Genomic DNA, 7935 nt, shown 5'->3' with positions numbered 1-7935 from the left:
TACTACCAACTGAAGAATTTTTCGTGGATGCACCATGGAAAGTTTGAATGGATGAATAGTTAGCAAATCCTTCTCCTTTTGAGATGGCTGTCCCTTTGTCAGCCATGAGAGAGTTTCCTTACTAAAGAAATTTACACTTAATAAGTTATTTGGGCAACAGATAATTTGGAAGAAAATAGATGAATGTACTTTGATGAAAGCAAGGTTCAAAATAACAGCCGGCTGCCGGCGGCAGCCGGAACTTTAAGCGCACTTATCAGCGATTTTTCACTGAAGAACTAGAATTTTATAGCAAAATATTACGCTTACTGATCGTCCAACTGAAGTAAAAGTCGCTGTGGTGCTATGATGAACTTTTCATGTTAGGCAACTAGGCAGCCAAGAAATGCGTGAAAAGCTTTTCGGAAACCTAAACGAGTATAAAGTTTCGAAATTCGAAGCGTGCTACAGGGAGTATTTTTGTTTACAGTGTTCATCTTTCCACGTATTTGTTGAAGCGTGAAACATGCAAGTTTGTGTAAACACTGTCACATTATCGTGTTTACGTTTCTGCACTTACATACTACCTTTAATCAAGATTTATTTTCTGCCAAATCCTGTTCAATGTCGTTTGCAAAGCCTTCTTACACGTTCAAATTAAAGTCGGTACTGTACAGTACGGATTTCCCATGGAGAAGCGCAACGGTTTGTCTCGACAAAGTTGTATACTTCACGCTTGAACAGACACCGAAAAATTGAGCCGTTTGCAAAACATGTTGATCAAAATAAAGATTCTGATGCTGAAATTATTTTAAGTAATTTAAGGTAAATGTTCCTTTCAGTACTGTTAATAAATCATGTTGAGTGTTGAAGACATGTGCTGACTGCCCATTTATTATTGACAGTTAGGAAAACAATGAGCCTTGACAAAAGCCTACAAATTCACGCTAAAAGCTGAAAAATTATTTGCAATCCTGAAAAGTTATGGTTTTACTTCGAGTGAAATACCAAAAACTTAAAGATTAAAAACAAGTAAAATTATACAGGTAGGAAACGTTTATACTCATTGAGAGGATTGGATGTAGGAGTGTTGATGAGAGAAGGTAATTTTTTTATTTTTATGGCTAATATCTCATACAGGAGGCGAAGCCACACATGTTGTTGAAGTGAGTCAGTGAGTTAGTAGTTTCCTGGTGTTACTGATTGTTTATTTCAGAGCACTAAAGAAGACGATAAACATCTAAAAGTCATCTCAGTATGGTGCGTAAAAAATCAAAGCTTTTCCTTGAGGAAATATCTTTGAAGATGTGATTGGGGCATTTAGAGGAATTTCCTTTCGGTCAAAAGAACGCATTTTAATGCTTGAATTAGGGAATTATGCCCAGTAGATTGAAAAGTGAGGTTTCTTTTTTTTTAGTCCTTGCTGTGACACTACGCATGATGATAAAACTTCTCAAAATAATTTTACACTGGTGTCTCAGCCACTTAATTGATAACAAGACTTTTCATGGCATAAATATCTGGATAGGTGATCTATTAGTCATACAAGCCCTGAAGACTAATTTTATTTATTTGAAGAGGGAGCATTTTACCATTTCAATCTGCAACTTACACCCAAAAGAGCTGCTAAATTTGTGAAGGGAGTGTTGTCTGAAATAAGATACCTTGGGTTTAACATCTGACCAGGGCAAGGGTGAGATGCTGGAATATCCCATAATGGGGAATGTCTTGTTATATGAAACAAAAGAAATTGCAGTGAAATGGGAAAATGAATTTTATTCAGCAAGCAAAATCAAAAGGAGCATAGTTTAATCAATATTTGGGCCTAGAGGATAGACTGATAGAGGAACTGTGAGCTCTTTGAGCTACCAAATATGAATTATCATAACTATTACTATTGTTATCATTATTACATTTAATATTGTTAATATTATTCTTACCATTCAATTATCAGTTAAGTGTCAAATAATCAGTTGAGTGTCAAAGAATCATCTTTCTCTTGTGGAACAGGGTACTTGTAAATATGTGGGACGCAGTTGGCTTTCTGCACCTGAGACAAATCGTCTGTAGCACTACCTTCTAGTATCATTATACAATCTTGAATTCTCTTCCATACTTTATACAAATTGTGCTATATAAATAACACATATAGTGTTAAACTCCTTTTTTGTGATTTTTATCATTTTCTTTTACCTTTTTTTTTAACCAGATTCTTTCCATTAAAGTCTATCTATCTATCTATCTATCTATCTATCTATATATTGAAGGAATCTCTTTTGTAGTGTCCACTAGAAATTTCTGTTGTCCATTTTTTGCACTTTGGGTTGCTCCACTTGATGGTGATAGGTGGAGTGACTTTTCCATTAAGACAAGTTCATTGAACAAATTGTTCACACAATGACAACTATAGATTAAAGTTTAAAATCACAGGGACAACATTTAGATTGTATGAACTGGTTGTGTGAAGCTATGTAAAGGGACATTTTGGAAATGCATTTCTCTTAGCATGTCCTTACTCATGTTAAGGTTTTTCTTTCAGGGCCTTGGCCAGAAATTGCACTGTCTGTGAATCCCTTTGTTAGTGGCAATTGTTATAGTAAAACTTTCTTTCCTGGAAGAGTATGACTGTTTGAAACATATTTTGCTCAACTCACTGTCCAATTTCTTTGTTTATTCAAACTTAATTCATTGCTTCTGAAACCCTGTCAAATATGCGTGTCTGGTTGAGTAAATCTCTTTTATGTTTGCTTCTTACATTATAGAATACTTTAGCATGGCCAAAACATCCACTTCTGGGAAAAAGCCATACCAGTGCAAAACCTGTGACAAGTGCTTTCATAGACAAGGAGATCTAGAGGTTCATGAGAGATCCCACACTGGAGAGAAGCCATACCAGTGTAAAAGCTGTGACAAGTGGTTTAGTGATAAAAGAAATCTACATAGACATGAAAGATCCCACACTGGAGAGAAGCCATACCAGTGTAAGACATGTGACAAGTGGTTTAATCATAAAGGAAATCTACAAGTACATGAAAGATCCCACACTGGAGAGAAGCCATACCAGTGCAAAACATGTGACAAGTGCTATGCACGAAAGGGTGATCTAACAGTACATGAAAGATCCCACACTGGAGAGAAGCCATACCAGTGCAAAACATGTGACAAGTGCTTTGCACGAAAGGGTGATCTAACAGTACATGAAAGATTCCACACTGGAGAGAGGCTATACCAGTGCAAAACTTGTGACAAGCAGTTTCCACAAAAGCAGTTTCTAACAGTACATGAAAGATCCCACACTGGAGAGAAGCCGTACCAGTGCAAAACTTGTGACAAGTGGTTTAGTCAGAAAGGAAATCTACAAGTACATGAAAGATCCCACACTGGAGAGAAGCCATACCAGTGCAAAACATGTGACAAGTGCTATGCACGAAAGGGTGATCTAACAGTACACGAAAGATCCCACACTGGAGAGAAGCCATACCAGTGCAAAACATGTGACAAGTGCTTTGCACGAAAGGGTGATCTAACAGTACATGAAAGATTCCACACCGGAGAGAAGCCATTCCAGTGCAAAACTTGTGACAAGTGATTTAGTCATAAAGGAAATCTACATAGACATAAAAGATCCCACACTGGAGAGAAGCCATACCAGTGCAAAACTGGTGATAAGTGGTTTACACAAAAAGAAACTGTAAAAGCACATATGAGATCTCATACTGGAGAGAAGCCATACCAGTGTAAAACGTGTGGTAAGCGGTTTATGCAGAAAAGAAAACTACAAGTACATCAAAGATCCCACACTAGAGAGAAGCCCTACCAGTGTAAAAGCTGTGACAAGTGGTTTAGTCGTAAAACAATTCTGAGAGTACATAAAAGATCCCATGCTGGAGAGAAGCCATACCGGTGCAAAGCTTGTGACAAGTGGTTTACTGAGAAGGGAACACTTGAAAGGCATGAAAAATTGCACTCTGGACAGCAGCCATATTCCTCAGATTATGATGAAACATTTACTTGCTGGATTTGTCAGGAGGAACTGAGCAGTGTTTCCCAGCTCATTAACCACTATGAGGAACACATGAAGTTGCCTTGATATTATTGTTGATACATGTAAGTCTATCTGATGTAAGATTACAAATACATGGAACAAGCACAATAGGGAAGCAGGTGCATTATAGATATAAAGTTTTGGTGATATACTCTCTTTAGGTTAGACTGAAGTTATATTTTGGTAAAAAAGTAAAGTTTTCTATTTTCCTCTTCAGAAATTTCAGTGGAATGGAATCAAACTTGGTTGTTGGGTCATTCACAAATAGCAATTATTGAAATGATGACAGATTGTGGAAGTACATGTCAATAACGAGAGTAAGCTTGTTACATGTTAGAGGAGATCCATGGTAAAAAACAGAGCAGCAGAAACAAAACACTATTTATTTTTTAATTAGCTTCATGTTAAAGCTCTAATTCGAAGAAAGCATTTGAGTATGTAATTGTTGTGAGTTTTGCTTGTGACTTATTAGTTCAGCCCAGCAGACTGTTAAAAATGGATGCAGAGTCTGCATCAAAGTCTGCTGAAATTCCTTCCATATATTTAGGGCTCACTTTTATTTTTCTCAAATCAAGCAATTTATATACAAGGTCAGACAGATAGGAGTTTTCATTTTGTCACAAGAATGAGATGAAGCCAAAAAAGCTCATGAAATTGAATGTTACCATTAGGATTTGAACCCTCACAGTGTAACATTGTGGCTACTCTCATAACCTAGCTGTCAGAAAAAAATGATCAGGAGTAGACTTTATGTACCAGTTGCATGAAGCTATTTTAAAGGACTCGTTGTTGATGCACTTCTTTCTTTATGTGCTGACTCAAATCAAAATTTTTGTTTTTAACACCTGCCAGCAGTGGGCATGGTGAACAGTTTCATACAGTCACCAATTGTTATTGCTGATGCACATGTTGTCAGTGATCAAAACTACCAGCATGGATATTCTCAGTAGTCAACACGATGGGCATGTATTTCTGCTAGCTCTGAAATGGTAGATCATCAGAGAAAAAATGCCTTGGTTATGTCTAGCAGTTGTCACAAGTCACAAGTGACTTTTTAAAGCCGATGTAAAGGAGAAGAAAAGCCAACAGTCAGGGAGTATGTTTTAACCCTTAAACTCCCATAAGTGACCAAGACAGAATTTCTCCTTACAATATCAATGCAACATAGAGCACACAAGTGATGAGAATGAAGAAAAATAGTAGTTAGAAGATTATCAGTTGATCCAATACCAAATTCTCAAAACTAACATCTCAAGAACTATATGGCAGAAAGTAAGGAGAATTACTAATGAGATCTTGGGAGTTTAAGGGTTAGAGTTGAATGAGTTATTTCAAGGCGATCACTGGATCACAAAGTACATAAAACTTCTGTTATATTTGCGGAGCTTGAGGAGCTTAATAAGCTTACATTAGAAGAGAAATTGTGATCTAATATTAAAGAACGTTTGAGTTTGTAGTAAAATGAATAATTTTGATTTCTCAGATTGACTATCTTATAAAGTGGGACAGCTATTACACCTGCAGCAGGCCAAATGCTATATGCTATGCTACTTTTACTATCTGCATCTAATGACAATGTCATTTATTTTTAAACAGAGGCTGACTGGTTTTCTTTGTCAGTAATGCTCTTCAATAATCTTACAAGCTAATGTTTTGTTTTCCTAGCAATGCCTTTGATTCCTCTTTCCTTTAATTCTTCCTTAAGCTGAGGAACTGTCATTTTTGTAAAGTCAACTGAGCTCATTAATGCCCAGCAGAGTGAGTTTGAGATGCAACAGCACTTTAACCACTTTGCATATTAGAAAGAGGTGGAGTAGTAATTTTAGGGGGTACATTTTTTTTCTTTTTTGGAATATGTCCTCCTCCCAGTACTCTGTTTTGTGTTCCTGATAGGATCTGGGCTCCCGTTCCCTTTTTCTTAAGTGCCATTGGCATTATTCTTGATGAGGAACATCTCCAACAGAGTCCCTCTTGTTGGATTTCATGAAATTAGTGGACCTTGCAACATTAATGTTCCTTTCAACTCCTTGCCCTGTAAATATTCTTACTGCTTGGTACATTTGGAAAAACCATGGGATATGTTGGAAACCATTATATGAATGTATTTGGTAACTCTTTCACTCATAACCTTCCCTTAATCCTGTGAGAGAAATGAAGTCATTCACCCATTATTTTGCTTTGAGCCAAAACTCTGTAGGGCTGGTATTCGGTTGCCAGTGACTGAGAGTTTTGCTCAGGCCACTGCAAAATCCACCCATATTTTTATGATATTGTCAGCAGTTTTAGGCCTCAAGAGATCATTTTCTCTGGAAGGTAAAACAGCAATATTTTTTTATCATTTCCCATGAGACTTGTCCAGTCATGAACAAAACTTTCTTTGCCATCTTCGTTTTTTTTTTCCAGACATCAAAAGAAAATTCACAAGACTTTCTGCTGTCAATGAACTTATTTAGGTGTGCCTGTTTGTTGATCAGGTTTTCAATACTCTCCTCGATATCCCAATCATTGACTTCTGTTATTAAATTGGCAGTTAACACTTATCAGTTATTCTTAAAAGGAGGTGAAGTTCATCAACAATTATATGGTCCAATTCAATGTCCAGAAGGGGTTCCTTACAGCAGCCATAATCATCCTTTGATTTTTTGGACATTTCTTTCAATTCTTATAAAGATCTTGAAAGTGGCTTGGAATTGAAATAACTGAAATACTGATCTGTTTTTCATCTATTATCCTTTTGGATTTTACACCATGCACATGCATAGTTAGCTGTTGCTCCATATAAACCTAGCATGAGGAAAATGAATTTATAATCACTACCAGGGAAAACTCTGTTTTTATTTCAATGTGGCCAACAGTAACCTTGACTATGATACTGTTAATTTCACCAAAAAATGCTCCCAAAAAATTCTTTGACAAGTTTTGTGTAGGTGATTCTTTTCTCCTTTAACTTACCAAGGTCACTAATGGGCTTCTCAAGTCGTATCTAATTCAGCAATGCAGGGCCAATTTCAATAAGCTATGCCACATAGACAGCCTACCAGGAAAGGCAACTGGGGTAAAAGTTTAACTGCTGTCAAGGAGCTCGTCAAGGAGCATCTAGAAGAGAGCCTGAGAGAAAAGCCCACAATTGACAAAATCCAAATAAAAATAAATGGTGACAGGGCTCACATGACTTGGAATTCTAGCTTTGTTTTGTTGTCCTTTTCAATTTTATAGACAGGTTGCACTGCACGAAGGGTGTTTGGGCGAGCGCAGAGCGCATGAAAGTGACACCTGGATGAACTCGCCTAGTTTGAAAAGAAAATATTAACCCTTTTGTTAGGGACGCTAGGAATCTTTAATTCTAGTTTTTATGGGCCCTTTTCCGTAATCACTAAAACGTGGAATGAACTACAACCACCTACTATCACCTAAGACCAGTTACGAACACCTGAAACCACCCACAACTTGAGCCTGCGATCGATTTGAAAAATTAACTGGTCGTAAGCCGCTTTTCATTAAAGAAACAGCGCTCCGTTTCAGAGGCTTTTCGCGCGGCTCAAAATAAAGACTAACTGAAACCAGAAACTGCGCACGAAAAGCCTCTGGCAGCCAGGATAAGCTTAAAGAACTAAAATTGGAACAAATTAATGTCAGCATGTAGCAGGTTCCGAGAGCTGATTGACTCGATCTACTTTACATTTGGGACTAATAAGGATGCTGTTTGTAACTGCGGTAATTTTAGGGAATTTATAAGCTACATGCATCTCGCGAGATTGGCAAGTTCTGTTTAGCACACATCATTTCAAATGTCACTGTTCTTTTTGTAGTTTCCTATTCTCAGTCAATTTAATTTTTTCTCTGAATAATACCAACTTATTATAAAACTGTTTTGTTTTCTTTGTTATACGCTCGCTCCGCGGCCCGATTTG

The 7935-nt window shown here is 37.1% G+C and overlaps 1 pseudogene across 1 annotated transcript; it reads left to right on the top strand.

The window, feature by feature from the left end:
• The first annotated feature begins 1816 nt into the window (after positions 1-1816).
• On the top strand, positions 1817-5486 carry LOC149039763 (uncharacterized; annotated as a pseudogene). Its single transcript, XR_016179811.1, has 2 exons — positions 1817-4086; positions 4242-5486. The product of XR_016179811.1 is annotated as an uncharacterized LOC149039763 (transcript).
• Positions 5487-7935: the final 2449 nt, after the last annotated feature.

This window comes from Pocillopora damicornis, chromosome 9, assembly GCF_964200805.1.
Source record: "Pocillopora damicornis chromosome 9, jaPocDami1.2, whole genome shotgun sequence".
Classification (NCBI taxonomy): Eukaryota; Metazoa; Cnidaria; class Anthozoa; order Scleractinia; family Pocilloporidae; genus Pocillopora; species Pocillopora damicornis.
The sequence above is the reverse complement of the archived record's forward strand: the minus strand, read 5'-3'. Positions and strand labels throughout refer to the sequence as shown.